General features: G+C 39.8%; 1 long non-coding RNA gene across 4 annotated transcripts in view; it reads left to right on the top strand.

Annotated features, from left to right (window-relative positions):
* The window catches only part of LOC105497756 (uncharacterized), a 44,741-nt gene that overhangs the window by 24,241 nt on the left and 4,288 nt on the right, over positions 1 to 16,212 (top strand). For 2 of the 4 annotated variants that reach the window (XR_011622299.1, XR_011622300.1), the window contains exons 2-4: positions 2,670 to 2,753; positions 4,044 to 4,254; positions 8,393 to 13,930. This is a non-coding gene — a long non-coding RNA (uncharacterized lncRNA). Of the gene's footprint in view, positions 1 to 2,669; positions 2,754 to 4,043; positions 4,255 to 8,392; positions 13,931 to 16,212 lie in introns of those variants that run through there. The other 2 variants (XR_011622301.1, XR_011622302.1) reach the window with 2 other exon arrangements.

The following is a 16,212-nucleotide window of genomic DNA, read 5'->3' as shown; positions in this document are numbered from 1 at the left end:
CCTCTCTAGGAGCTGGGATTATAGCCATGCACAACCACGCCTGGCCAATTTTTGCGTTTTTAATAGAGACACGGTTTCACCATGTTGGCCAGGCTGGTCTCAAACTCCTGTCAAGTGAACTGCCGGCCTTGGCCTCCCAACAGAGTGAAGATTTTAGCCTAAAATGGCCTGGCACCTGAGCTAGATACCATTGCTACAGAACCCCTACATTATACATCTTCTAATGGTGGGGAGAATTGAAAAATAAGTCTTTCCTTTATCTTTAAACATTTATGTAACATAATACCTACTGTCTAATTTCTTCTCCTTCTCTTTGTTGCCTTCTTTTTTTTTTTTTTTTTGAGACACGACCTCAGGGTCTCACTTTGTCACCTAGGCTGGAGTGCTGTGGCATGGTCATAGCTCACTGTAGCCTTGACCTCCTGAGTTCCAGGGATCCTCCTGTCTTAGCCCCCCAAATAGCTGGGACTACAGGAATGTGCCACCACACCCAGCTAATTTTTGTATTTGTGGTAGAGATGGAGTTTTGCCATGTTGCTCAGGCTGGTTTTGCACCCCTGAGCTCAAGTAATCCACCTTCTTGGCCTACTAAAGTGCTGGGATTACAGGTGTGAGCCACTGCACCTGGCCTGTTGCTTTCTTTTTTACTTGCCAACATATACAAGTTCATTTGTTTCTTCCATCAACATTTCCTTAAAAACAAACAAAGAAACAAAAAGAAAATGGAAAAAAAAACTTGGCCCAGGTGCGGTGGTTTATGCCTGTAATCCCAGTAATCTGGAAGGTGAGGCGGGCGGATCACTTAAGGTCAGGAGCTCAAGACCAGCCTGGCCAACATAGTGAAACCCTGTCTCTACTAAAAATACAAAAATTGGCTTGGCATGGTGACATGCACCTGCAGTTCCAGCTACTCTGGAGGCTGAGGCAGGAGAATCGCTTGAACCCTAGAAGCGGAAGTTGCAGTGAGCTAAGATCGTGCCACTGCACTCCAGCCTGGGTGACAGAGTGAGGCTCCATCACAAACAAACAAACAAACAAACAAACAAACAAACCTGGCAGGGCATGGTCGCTCATACCTGTAATCCCAGGACTTTAGGAGGCCAAGGAGGGAGGATCCCTTGAGCCTAGGAGTTCGAGACCAGTCTGGGCAACATAGTGAGTCCCTGTCCGTATTTAATAAAAAGAAAAAGAGAAAAAAAAGAAAAAATTTTCTTATCTCACTTCTTTCCTTCCCATTTCCCTAGAGGATTCCCCTTTCTACCCAGAAACTGAATTTCCTCCACAGAACGTGCTGGTAATACAGAATTATCTGCTGGGAAATTGAGTGGGAAGTGGTTGGCTTACTATTCTGGGACAAAAACCAGCATCTCACTTTTAAAAGGTAAACCTTTTGGGAAGTGAAAGGATGGGGTTAAGTTCTTTCCAGAAAGGAAAACAATCCTATTTTCAGGCCATATCTATTGGTCCAACCACTACCACTACTAGGTTTTTTTTTTTTTTTTGAGACGGAGTCTCGCTCTGTCGCCCAGGCTGGAGTGCAGTGACTGGATCTCAGCTCACTGCAAGCTCGGACTCCCGGGTTCACGCCATTCTCCTCCCTCAGCCTCCCGAGTAGCTGGGACTACAGGTGCCCACCACCACGCCCGGCTAATATTTTGTATTTTTTAGTAGAGACGGGGTTTCACCGTGTTAGCCAGGATGGTCTTGATCTCCTGACCTCGTGATCCGCCCATCTCGGCCTCCCAAAGTGCTGGGATTACAGGCTTGAGCCACTGTGCCCGGCCTACCACTACTATTAAAAACTCAGTTTCTCGGCCCTGCTGCTAACACTGGTTTTACATTGACATGGTGACAGTGGATAAAGGTTTGCTGGATGATCAGAAGTATATTTTTCCCCAGAGTCTAAAGCAAAACATAACTTACGAATGGCACTGCTATGAGGAAAAGTGAGATGTAATAACCGAGACCAGCTAATTATCAGAACTAAGTATCCAATATTAACTTCAGAGTAAGTTAAACAGGTTCCCACTAATACATTCCAACCCCTCTTAAAAAAATTTTTTTAAATAGAGATGGAGTCTCACTATGTTGCCCAGGCTGGTCTCCTCCTGGGCTCAAACAATCCTCTCACTTCCACTTCTCAAAGTGCTGGGATTACAGCTATGAGCCACTGTGCCTGGCCTCAACCTCTCTCTTTTCTAATCAGTGACAAGATTCTGAGAGAGAAATGAATAGAGTTGATTATGTAGCACATTATGAATAATTAGAGAAAGGGTTACTAGACTAAATATTTTCTCTTACATTTCTAAAGATTTTAGTAGAATCCTTTTTACTATGAAGAAGCCACAGTTCAAAAATGATTTCCTTTAAGGGACAAGTCTTGCATTTCTAATCTGTTAAAAGATGGCAAATGCCATAGTCATCATGACTTATCACAGAAATGTCTTTTAGAAGTCCAGGTACAAATTTTAATTGCAAGCACAAATTACAAGAGAAAGAAAGTCAGTTTCAGAGACGTGAAATCATATTTGCTTCTAAAATCTTTCCCTTGAAATTTTTGTGGACATGGCCTGTTTGCTTAGCATGTTAGTTAATGTTCCTATGTTAGTTGTGTCTTGTATTCATTTATTTATTCAACAAGTATGTATTGAGTATCTATTTTATTCCAGGTACTGACCTAAGGGCCAACATACAAAGTCGAGTGAGAGACAGAGCATGTCCTCAAGGAGCAGATTGTCCAATGGGGAAGAGAGGTAAGTAAATAGGCACTTTTTATGTGATGTCATAAGTAATATAATGTAAATATGCACAGGGAGCACAGAAAATGGTGCCTGAGCCAGGGAGTGAGGTGAACAGGGTTAGGAAAGTTGTTAAGAAGAAGGAAACATTTAAGCTACATAATTAGGAATAATTATTATTGGAAGTGACTTAAAGCTGGGCATGGTGGCTCATGCCTGTAATCCCAGCACTTTGGGAGGCTGAGGCGAGCAGATCACCTGAGGTCGGGAGTTCAAGACCAGCCTGGCCAACATGGTGAAACCTCATCTCTACTAAAAATACAAAAATTAGCTGGGTGTGGTGGCTGGCACCTATAATCCAAGCTACTTGGGAGGTTGAGGCAGGAGAATTGCTGGAACCCGGGAGGCGGAGGTTGCGGTGAGCCGAGATCATGCCACTGCACTCCAGCCTGAGTGACAGAGTGAGACTCCATCTCCAAAAAAAGAAAAAAAAAAAAAGTAAATTACAGATTGCCAAATCTGGTAAGATTTTATTTTGTTACTTTTCAAATGTTCCATGTGATAAATGCCTCTCTTTTGCAAACTCTAAAATAAACAGTAGTTTGATGATGGAGAATTCAACCATGTGTGACCTCCTTTGTCTCTTGAAGCTCTGTTATTAAGACCAGATATCAAGAAAAAGGCATAGCCAATGAAGAAAATTAATGATTAGGTCTGGAATTTAGCTGCTGGAGTTAGAGAAAGAGATAACTGCTGTATATATCTGCTGTATATAGATTTGACCAGAAAAAAAGCAGAGATGATTTCTTCTCATCTGAAGAAGGCTTGATGAAAGACAGCTTCCAAAATGAGTTCCTTGAGTGCTGAATCTCTATTCTTTTCATTTTTAAACTCATGATTCTAGGCTTGAAACTCACCCATGTTGATTCCACCACAGACAGTTTTGAATATGTACAAGGGCATCTCCAATAATTGTACTTGGGAGGAGGAGATAAGGCACCATTTCCTTCTTTATCTGCAATTGAGTAGTTACTGAGAGAGTTGTTTAAAGAGCTCTTTATTCATTCATTCAGATATTATTCATTGTTAAAACATATATAATTTGATATGTAAATTATATCTTAAGAAAACTGTTTTATAAAAGCCATTTGTAGTATACTCTCATGTCTTTTCCCCGAGGCCAGCATAGTTTGGCACATAAAGGCTTCTTGACTAAGTTGACTATGTGGCCTGGTTGGGTCCCTCTGCAGTGTTTACCAGCTCCTCTGGCATTTGTCCCAGAATGACAATCCTTTTTCCTTTCAGATTATGACACTGGATGTGAACTCAAATCCCCTTAACTCAGAAACTTACTGTTCAAACCTCCAGAAAAACGCTGGACAAAATCCTCATCAATAAAAAGAGAATAATTGAACATGATGCTTGGAAATGTTCCCAGCAATGTCCTTAACCTTGGAAAAAAAATTCCTAGTCTATAATGTTTCTACTCACTTATCCACAGGAGTAGAATTGAAGGGTAAGTCAGAACAAGCAAAAGTCCTATTAGTGTGGAGGTTCTGGAGAAGAGGTTGCCTTGTTACTTTTTTCAGCAGAGAAGTTAGAAAAGAATACCACAACATGAGGGGGAACATAGTCCTCCTTCCAAAAAGTTTATCTTTAAAAGATTAAAAACAAAAACAAAAAACTCCGAAGTATAACATGATAACCTGGAGCAATCAGGTTGATTTAAATATATAAATATGATACAAATATCTAAATATGGAGCAGATTTTTCTTGGTTAAAAAAATGAGGTTCTGGCCGGCCGTGGTGGCTCACGCCTGTAATCCCAGCACTTTGGGAGGCCAAGGCAGGTGGATCACTTGAGCTCAGAAGTTCGAGACTAGTGGGCCGGGCGCGGTGGCTCAAGCCTGTAATCCCAGCACTTTGGGAGGCCGAGACAGGCGGATCACGAGGTCAGGAGATCGAGACCATACTGGCTAACACGGTGAAACCCCGTCTCTACTAAAAAAAAATAGAAAAAACTAGCCGGGCGAGGTGGCGGGTGCCTGTAGTCCCAGCTACTCGGGAGGCTGAGGCAGCAGAATGGCGTAAACCTGGGAGGCGGAGCTTGCAGTGAGCTGAGATCCGGCCACTGCACTCCAGCCTGGGCGACAGAGCGAGACTCCGTCTCAAAAAAAAAAAAAAAAAAAAAGAGGTTCTACTTCCATTAATGGGAGAGTAGCATGTATCAGACCAACCATTCCACATTCCACAAGTAATGCTTATAAACTCTGAACAAAATATATGTATATATAAAATATGAAGGCATTGAGAAGGGACCAAAGTAGGCAGAAAATGGAAAGGAATCAAATTTAGAGGAAAAGAAAGACATTGGGTGAGTTTTCCCATTTCTTGTGACTGTTTACCTAAGGGTGGGCTCCAGCAAGCCTTGCACAGGGTAGCTAATGCTCACAGACTCATAATCATACAGGTTATGTATTAAGAGTCAGAGTTTGGAACAACCACAGCTGGAATGTAAGGGAGAAGATTCTAGAAAGGAGAGAGCCATAGAGGAGGAGCCCCAGTTTGTGAATATAAAATCTGCTTGAAAATCTGGCTGACTCCTGCACTATCCCTGTGAAGCCCATACATGGCTAAAAGAATGGAACAAAGATTTCAGCTACTGCCCAACATAGAGGGGGTAGAGTATGGATTTTGAGTTCTGCCAAGTTATCTGTCTACTAAAACAAAAATTAATACTCTTGAGAAGAACATAACAGAGTCCAGAGTTTCTCCAATTTATCATTCACTGACCATGTCCAGGATACAACCCCAAATTACTAGACATAAGAAGAAACAGGAAAATGCGAACAACACTCTAAGAAAAAGACAGTCACTAGAGACCAACCACAGAATGCTTCATATATTGTAATTAGCAAAGATTTTAAGGCAGTTATTTTAATTATACCTAAGGATGTAAAAGAAAACATAATTTAAATAAATAAACATATAGGAAATCTCAGCAGAGAAACAAACCGTAAAGAAATAACCAGGCTGGATGCAGTGGCTCATGCCTGTGATTCCCAGCACTTTGGGAGACTGGGGTGGGCAGATTGCTTAAGCTCACAAGTTTGAGACCAGACTGGGCAACGTGGCAAAACCCGTCTCTACTAAAAGTACAAAAAATTAGCTGGGCATGGTGGTGTGTGACTGTAGTCCCAGCTACTTGGGGGCTGAGGCAGGAGGATTTCTTGCACCCATAAAAGGCTGGGCACAGTGGCTCATGCCTGTAAATCCAGCACCTTGGGAGGCCAGGGCAGGCAGATCACTTGAGGCCAGGAGTTCAACACCAGACTGGCCTATATGGTGAAACCCCATCTCTACTAAAAATACAAAAATTAGCTGGGCGTGGTGGCACTGGCCTACATGATGAAACCCCGTCTCTACTAAAAATACAAAAATTAGCTGGGCATAGTGGCAGGCATGTGCAATTCTAGCTACTCAGAAGGCTGAGGCACAAGAATCGCTTGAACCCAGGACTTAGAGGTGACAGTGAGCCAAGATTATGCCACTGCACTGCAGCCTGGGTGACAGAGCAAGACTGTCTCAAAAAAAAAAAAAAAAAAAAAAAAAAAAAGAACCAAATGGAAATTATAGAACTAGATAATAAAGTATCTGATATTTAAAAATTCATTAGATAGGCTTAACTGCAGATTGGAGATAAAAGAAGAAAGAATTAGTACCCTTGAAAATAGATCAATGTAAGTTATCCAGTTTGAAAAAAGAAAACAGAGAAGAAAGCCTGGGAGAAAATGAGCAGAGTCCCAGTGACTTGTTAAACAATATTAAGAGGTTTAAATATGTGTAATTGGAGTCCCAGTAGAGAGAGAATGACCAAAAATTTAAAGAAGTAATGGCCAAAGCATTTCCGAATTTGGTGAAATATGTGATTTTGGCAAATTCTAAGCAGGATAAGTGCAAAGAGAACTACATCTAGGAAAATTGTAATGAAATTACTGAAAACGAAAGTAAAACAAATCTTTAAAAGAGCCAGAAAAAGCAGCACATTGTAGATAGGATAACAATGATACATAAACAGCTGACTTCTTACTAGAAGCCACAAGGTAATTAATCATATGTTTAAAGCGTGAAAAGGATAAAACTTAGAATTCTGTATCTATTTCATATCTAGTAAAAGTACATATGGTTGCCTACATATGATGTTTCAACTTGTAATTTTTTGACTTTACTACGGCTTTATTGGGTGGTAGTACGTGCATTTTTGACTTGTGATATTTTTTATTTGTCATGGGTTTACCATGGGTTAAATCCATCACAGATAAATTTATCATGGGTTTATAACTCCACGGTAAGTTGAGGAGCATCTGTATCTTGCATTTCACATATAGCAAAAATATCCCTAAGGAAATGCCAGTTAAAACAATGAGTTACTACTACAAATAGATGACACTAAATGCTGATGAGGATGTGAAGCCACAGGAACTTTCATTTATTGCTTGTAAGAATGTAAAATGGTAGAGCAACTTTGGAAGACAGTTTGGTGGTTTCTTTAAAGACTAAACATACTGTTACCATATGATCCAGCGATTGTACTTTTTGATATTTACCCAAAGGAGTTGAAAACTATGTTCACGCAAAAACATGCACAAAGATGTTTATTGCAGCTTTACTCATAACTGCTGAACACTGGAAGAAACCAAGAAGTCCCTTTGTAGGTGAATGGATAAAATGACTGTGAAATATCAACTATGAAATATTCAGTGCTAAAAAGAAATGAGCTATCAAGCCATATAAAGATATGGAGAAAACTTAAATGCATATTGCCAAGTGAAAGAAGCTAATCTGAAAAGGCTACATAATGTATGATTCCAACTATAGTATATGACATTCTGGAAAAGGCAAAAATACATAGGTGTAAAAAGATCAGTGGTTGCCAGGAATTAGGTGGGGAGGGAGAGATGAATAGGTAGAACACAGAGCATTTTTTAGGGCAGTGGAAATACTCTGTGTGATACTGTAATGGTAGATACATGTCATTATACCTTTGTCAAAACCTATAGAATGTACAACACCAACTGAATGCTAATGTAAACTGTGGACTGTAGGAGATAATAATGTATCAGTGTAAGTTCAGTAATTGTAACATATGTACCCATCTGGTGGGAGATGTTGATAATGGGGGAGTCTATGCATGTGTGGAGGTAGGAGGTATCTGGGAACTCTATCTTCTGTTCAATTTTGCTGTGAACTTAAACTTCTCTAAAACATAAAGTCTATTTTTAAAAATCCTTCAAGAATAAAAGGGAAATAAATTTATCATTTTAAGATAAATGAAAACTAAGAGAATACATTGTCAGTGGACCAGACCCACAACAAATGCTTAAAAAGTATTTAGTACTATGTGTCAAACAGTATCCTCCATGTTTTAGCTTGTGTTTCCCAAGGCCAATGATGAAACAAAATTTCAAGTGAGGTGGTTTATTTGGTAGGTGTTTTGCACTGAATTGTGTCCCCCCACCAATAAATTGAAGACCCAACCTCTAGTACCTCAAAATATAATCATATTTGAAGATTAGGTCTTTTAAAAGGTTACTAAATTAAAATGAGGTCCTTAGGGTGGGCCTTAATCCATTCTGACTGGTTTTCTTGAAAGAAGAGGAGTTTGGACACAGAAAGAGACACCCCAACACATGAGCACACAAAGAGATGACCACATGAAGACACAAGAAGGCAGCCATCTGTAAGTCAAGGAGGGAGGCCTCAGAAGGAACCAAGCCTGCCAACACTTTCATCTTGGACTTCCCAGCCTCTAGAACGGTGAGAAAATAAATGTCTGTTGTTTAAGCCACCCAGCCACCCAGTCTGTGGTTTTTGTTATGACAGCCCTAGCAAACTAATACAGTAGGTAATCTCAGGAAATGTGGTAGAGAAGTGGGAAAGGAAGAAAGGGAAAAAAGGGCAGCCAAGGTAAGATGTTATTACAGGTCAAGTGTCCCTAATCTGAAAATCTGAAATCCAAAATTCTCCAAAATCTCAAAGTTTTTCAGTGCCAATATGATGCCACAGGTGGAAAGTTCCAGACCTGACCTCAGGTGATGGGTGGCAGTCAAAATTTTGTTTCATGCACAAAATTATTTAAAATAGTGTATAAAATGGCCTTAAAGCTATATGTATAAGGCATATATGAAACATAAATGAATGTCATGTTTAGACTTGGGTCCTACATAATGAGATATCTTTGTCTCATTATGTTTATGCAAATATCCCTAAATTAAAAAAAAATCTGAATTCTGAATTTCTGGTCCTAAGCATTTTGGATAAGTGATACTCAACAGCATTGGAGTCAGGCAGATATGGGTTTATCCTCTTAGCTCTTTAGTTGTAAAATAGGAATAATACTGCCACTTTATGAGAATAAAATAACGTAGTCCATATAAAACTCTTAGCCATTATCTGACATATCTTAAGTACTCAATAAGCATCTTAAAAAAATCATTTAATTTCATGACAACTCTAAGATTACAGTAAATGATTATTTGTTTTAAAATATCTCCATTAATTAAAAAGATTACCATTTAAGTTGTGTTGGGAATCTTAATGGTATTATTTTGGTGTATTATGTTTAGTGCAATGGCTTAGTAAATACTTAATGTACTAAACACTTAAATATATAGCATACATTCAGTAATGATTCATTTATACACACTTTTGATCTTCCTATTCATGTGGCTGGGCTGTGCTCAAATTACATTCCCTTGTGTTCTGTATTTTCCTATTTCTGCAATCACACACTGTAAACTATAACACGTACATATTCTATTATGACGCATGTCAGGTGTTTTCTTCCTCTAAGTCCCAAGGTTTTTGGAAAGGGACTTTTGGTGAGTCATAGTCTCGGTCTCTTGTGGTGAAGTGTGTGACCTTATCATCTGCCTACCGCCTCTAAGCATTGTTTCTTGAAATAAGGCCACAGTTCCCTAAATGTGACTGCCTGCAGCTCCTTTGGTCTTGCTGTAGCTGCATTCCTGGAATTGCCCTTCATAGGTCTCCAGGGGCCTCCTGGGAACTGGAGAGCATTTTGTAATGGAGATGTCAGATACCTAAGTAAATTACCTTTAATTATGGAAAGCACAAAAGCTCAGAACAGAATTAGTGATCAAAATGGATTAATGGATTATCTTTCTATTAGTAATAATTAAGAGAAATACAAATTTAAATACAGAACTCCTACCTTCACATTTAAAAATACAATCTCAGACTGGGTGCAGTGGCTCACACCTGTAATCCCAGCTCTTTGAGAGGCCAAGGTAAGGGGATTGCTTGAGCTCAGGAGTTTGAGACCAGCCTGGTGAAACCCCGTCTCTACAAAAATTTAAAAAATTAGCCAGGCGTGGTGGTGCATGCCTGTAGTCCCAGCTACTTGGGAGGCTGAGATGGGAGAAATGCTTGAGCCTAGGGAGGTCGTACCACTGCACTCCAGGCTGGGTGACAGTGACCCTGTCTCAAAAATAAAAAATGAAAACAACTCTCAGATTGTGTAACTGAGTATGAGAAAGCCAATTTACTTTTTAAAAAGTTTATTCTTTAAGAAAATATTAAAAACACATTTGTAATGGTTTTATTGGATTATAAGCATGTTAAGAATTTTGCTGGTTTCAAGAAAAGAAAAAATCAGTTTGTGTGTATATTAAACCAATACTAGGAGTTGAGACATTAAAAAAAAGGATTTGATTTATAATGTTCACTCATTAATTGAACAGATATTTATTAACCACCCAATATCACCAGGCACTGGTCTAGCTGCTAAAGTTATAGCTGTGAATAAAAGAGACAGATGAAAAAAAAAATTAGTACCCTCACATTTGAAAAAAAATATTTCAATAAACAAAATATTTAGAAAAAATGGTGAAAGAATGATGAGCCAAAACAACTCTTTAAGTTCAGCGAATGTCAAAGAAGCAGTCAATCAAACCGCACATGATGAGTCAGGGATAGCCACATTATTTCCAATACAAAAGATTATTTACAAAAACAAAACAAAGTTAAAAATAGAAACAGGCTGGGTACAGTGGCTCATGTCTGTAATCCCAGCACTTTGCGAAGCCAAGATGGGCAGATCACTTGAGTTCAGGAGTTCGACACCAGCCTGGGCAACATGGCAAAACCCCATCTCTACCACAAATACAAAAATTAGCCAGGCACGGTGATGCACACCTGTGGTCCCAGCTACTAGGGAGGCTGAGGTGGGAGGATCATTTGAACATGGGAGGCAGAGGTTGCAGTGAGCCAAGACTGTGCCTCTGCACTCCAACTTGGTGACAGAATGAGACCCCATCTCAAAATAAATAAATAAATAAGAAAACAGAAACAAACACGCATTACAGACAGCTAAGAAAATTACCTTGAAAATGACAATAATGAGCAGAGTAGTCAATGTTAGCCATTTAAAATGTTAAACTTAATGTATCCACAAGTAATGCTAAACTAATCTATAAATCCATCAGATCCAGTGAGACAAGATTCCAGGGATAGAATAAAATAAAAGTTAAGATGAGAGAAAATGAAACAACCATCTGAATGCTCTGACAAGGTATATATCTTGATGAGGTCCCTTGGATGCTTGATAGGCCCTTACTATGTATTCAGAAATTCTATTTATTTTATTTTATTTTTATTTTATTTGCATTTTTTTATTCCTCCTGTAAACCTGAAATAAGGAATTCTATTTCTTTTGTTCAATAAGAGCAATCGTGTTCTGGCAGCTTGGGCCATATGAACTAAACTCAGAAGAGACCTAAATTGACAGAGCAGGAGCATTGCCATCTTGGAGGCGCAATGCCATTTTAAAGTTCCCCTTGATCAAATACCACCTAAATCCAAAGGGCATCAGCCTAATGGCTAAGGTCAGCATGACTATAAACCACAAATGACATTTCTGACCAGAAACATTCCAATCCTAAGATAAACCCCTCCCTGACCAGAGACATGCCATCCTTGATATAACCTCCCCTCCGGCTGGAGAGATGGCAGCCCCAAGATAATCTCCCCTCCAACAATCGACATCCAACCCTGCAATAAACTTCTCCTCCACACAGAAACATTCCAAGCCTGTGATAAGCTCTCTCATCCTAAAACCCTTAAATAGTCTGTAAGAGAGAGTACTCCTGACCAAAAATCGGCCAGAAGCCCCTCTCAGGTTTATTCTCCAAAATAAACCCATCTTTGACTGTTGAGCCGCTTTTTGTGTTTCTTTCCTCAAACTCTTAAACAAGCCAGACTGTTTATGTCACTTTATTCATTAATACAAAATCCTCATAGATATTCAGGAGACCTTCCTTCAGATAAAAAGGGACTTAGGGCTGGGCATGGTGGCTCATGTCTGTAATCCTGCACTTTGGGAGGCTGAGGTGGGCAGATCACTTGAGGCCAGGAGTTTGAGACCAGCTTGGCCAACATGGTGAAACCTGTCTCGACTAAAAATACAAAAAAATTAGCTAGGTGTTGTGGTATGCACCTGTAATCCCAGCTACTAGGGAGGCTGAGGCAGGAGAATCACTTGAACCCGGGAGTTAGAGGCTTTAGTGAGCCAAGATCATGCCATTGCACTCCAGCCTGGGCGAGAGAGCAAGACTATCAGAAAAAGAAAAAAAAAAAAAAAAAGGGGACTTGGATGAATTTAAGGAGGTCTTCATCTAGACTGTGGAAGAGCTGAAAGAATTATCCTGTGGAAAGCTGTTCATTTAAAACATGTATGCTGAGTACTTACTGTGTACCTAGCACTGTACTAAGTGCTGAGGATCCAGATTTGAATAAAATCAGTTCAAACCCTCAAAGAGCTCACAATTTGATGGGGCAACACTGAGGAATCATTATAATACATTAGGGGGGATGTAGGAGGCATTAGATAAACAGACGAAAAAGTGGTGATCTGGAGAATGAGTAATGGCTTCCTAAAGGTGATATTTTAGTTGAACTGTAAAGGACAGATAGTGGAAAAAATTCATTCAGGCCTCAGCAACCAATATTTACAAGGATATAGAGTAGGAAACAGCAAGTGTTACTATCAGTGATGTGTGAGGCCCTTTGGTTGTACTAATAGGAAATGACATCAGAAAGGAAGGCTGGAACTAGTTGTTTCAGAGCCATGGAGAGACAAGGAAAAGAACAATATGATCAAATTCACGTTTCAGAAGAATCCTTCTGGCAATGTTGTGGAGGACAGGGGAGCTATGGGAAGTAAGGGAAGGAAGATAGGAGGGCTGTTCCAATAGACCAGGCAAAAATTGATGAAAGTCTGAATTAAGTCCGTAGAAGTTCAAATCTGTGGGATTTTATCTGAACATAAGTGAGCGTTTAGCTAAAGAAAACCCATTTTGAAGGACAGCATTGGACATACACCAACAAATATTTTTGCGTGGATTCTCTTTCTTCTCAAAACCATCTGAACAATCAGCAAACTACTTGGTATGTTTCTCTCTTATTAGACATTAGATTTCTGTCTGCCTAGTGGTGTTCAGGAGATAACCTAAATCACTGACAAGATTTTCAGAGGGAATAGACTGTAATAATATTAAATCTACCTATTAAATACTGAAGTCTAACAATCACCTAACCAGGTAGTAGGAAACTGAGGTCTTTGATTGTACCAGGATTTCTCAAAAGTTCGGAACTGGTAAGGGAGTAAAATTAGATCATGCTGGTTCTTAAAAACTATGGAGAAGAAAATAGGGTTTCTTGCACAGTTAAGAGCTAGGTTTGCCAGGCACAGTAGCTCATGCTGGTAATCCTAGCATTTTGGGAGGCCGAGACAGGAGGATCTGTTAAGCACAGGAATTTGAGACCAGTCTGGGTAACATGGTCAGATCTTCCCTCTACGAAAAATAATGATAATAAAAAGAATGTCCTTCCTAAGCAGTCCGTGAAGCTTCCTTTTCTTTTTTCTTTCATTTTTGAGACAGGGTCTCCTTGCTCTGTTACCCAGGCCAGAGTGTTAGTGGTGCAACCATGGCTCACTTCAACTTTGACATCCGGCTCAAGAGATCCTCCCACCTCAGCCTTTCAAGTAGCTAGAACTATGGTCACACACCACCATGCCCAGCTCATTTTTGTAATGTTTGTAGAGATGGTGTTTCACCATGTTGCCCAGGCTGGTCTTGAACTCGTGAGCTCAAGCGATCTGCCCACCTCAGCCTCCTAACAGGTGTGAGCCACCATGCCCAGCCAATGAAGCTTTTTAAACTTTAACTTTAAAGTTCATATTCTAAAACACATGTGTTCATGAGGGCACTGAAATAGCTATATAGAAAACTACATAGTAAAAATTTTTATTTATTGACATTGTTTTTCAAAACTTCATCAATCTATAAGGTAAATGAATAATTTCTAAAGTTAGTATGTGGCTTATTTTATAATAAAAAGCTCTTGTTTTAAATTAAAACTAAAATTGGCCAGGTGCGGTGGCTCATGCCTGTAATCCCAGCAGTTTGGGAGGCCAAGGCAGGTGGACAGCTTGAGGCCAGGAGTTCGAGACCAGCCTGGCTAACATGGTGAAACCCTGTCTACTAAAAATACAAAAATACTCTGGGTGTGGTAATGCATGCTTGTAATCCAAGTTATTTCGGAGACAGAGGCAGGAGAATTGCTTGAACCCAGAAGACGGAGGTTGCAGTGAGCCGAGATCATGCCACTGCACTCCAGCTTGGGCGACAGGTAAAGACTCTGTCTCCAAAAAAAGAAAAATATAATAAAACTAAAATTATACACTGTTTACATTTTTAAATTCTAAAATCAGTGTGATTTATTTAAAACTCGGAAGCAGGCAAGGGAATAAACAGGAAGCTTTGCTTAATCTGTTAATAAGACCAAGTAAGTGGATGTAAACAATGTTAGTACTAAGCAAATATCTACATACTTGATACATGTGTCAAAGCCTTCTCTTTTGAGAGGAAACTTTCATTACTAGGAAAGAAACCCGGTGGAGGTTCTTGCTACTGCTGTGCAGTGTGTGTGGGGTAGCTGCCATTTTTCCCTTCTTCTTATTCTTTTTTTTTTTTTTGGATGGAGTTGCCCTCTTGTTGCCCAGGCTGGAGTACAATGATAAATGATGAGATCTGGTGTTACTGCAACCAGTGATCTCCTGCGTCAGCCACCTGAGCAGCTGGGATTACAGGCGCCCACCATCACGCCCAGCTAATTTTTGTATTTTTAGTAGAAACTGCGTTTCACCGTGTTGGCTGGGCTGTTCTCGAACTCCTGACCTCAGGTGATCCGCCCACCTCAGCCTCCCAAAGTGCTGGGATTACAGGCGTGAGCCACTGCATCCGGCCCATTTTTCCTTCTTCTAAACTTTGTCAAGCTTTCAAGCCCACAACGTGTACAAAGAAGGACTAAGTAATACTAGCTTTTCATAACTAAATAGTCCACAGAAATATGTTAATTAAAAGTTTAGACTGGAGCAAAAGGAAGATTGGAGAATTTTTAACACCTCAAAGTGACAACCATATAGGGGTTGGGAGCGACTGTTATTAACAAGTCCCAGAAACCAGCAGAGACTAAGAATGAATTGGAGCCAATTGGTCAAGAAAACAAAATGAGATTAAATCGTGATTTTAAAAAACTAAAGAGTAGTAAGGATACATACAAAAGTTTTTGTTTTCTAAATTTTATTCTAAGTTATCTTTAAAGCAGGGTTTTTAGACACAGCACCCCTTTTCATAACGAATATATTGTAATGCTCCCTGTACTGCCTTGAGGTGAAATTTACAGACAATATAACTTACCTACACACGTGATTTTTAAAAAGTTATAAGGCCTTGCTTGTAATATAGAAGATAAATAAAAGGGAGATACTCAACAGCAAAATAATATGTATTTTGATACGTAAGTGTTTGTACACAACCCCATTAAGGCATCATAAAGGAACCCAAAGCAGGGGATGTGGCAGGTGTGTTGCGTGGATGACCCAGGACGCAGAGCAGTGCTGCTGTCAGTTGGTAAATTCCAAATACAACGTGGTACAACAGGGTGCAAAATTCCTTCTGTTTAGACATTAGTCATATCCCTGGAAAATTCAGTGTATATTAAACTATACCTAAAATTATATATACATATATATGTGTAATAGTACAAGAGTGGTAAAGGAAGGAGTTGTAAAAAAAAAAAAAAAAAAAAGATTAACTGAAAGTCAGGACGCTTGATTTCTTTCTTTCTTTTTTTTTTTTTTGAGCTAGAGTCTTGCTTTGTTGCCCAGGCTGGACCAACAGCCTGTAATCCCAGCACTTTGGGAGGCTGAGGGAGGTGGATAACTTGAGGTCAGGAGTTCGAGACCAGCCTGGGCAACATGATGAAACCCCGTCTCTGCTAAAAATACAAAAATTAGCTGGGTGTGGTGGTGCTGTGCCTGTAGTAACAGCTGCTTGGGAGGCTGAGGTGGGAGAATCACTTCAACCCGGGAGGCGGAGATTGCAGTGAGCC

The sequence above is a fragment of the Macaca nemestrina genome, chromosome 4, assembly GCF_043159975.1.
Source record: "Macaca nemestrina isolate mMacNem1 chromosome 4, mMacNem.hap1, whole genome shotgun sequence".
Classification (NCBI taxonomy): domain Eukaryota; kingdom Metazoa; phylum Chordata; class Mammalia; order Primates; family Cercopithecidae; genus Macaca; species Macaca nemestrina.
The sequence above is the reverse complement of the archived record's forward strand: the minus strand, read 5'-3'. Positions and strand labels throughout refer to the sequence as shown.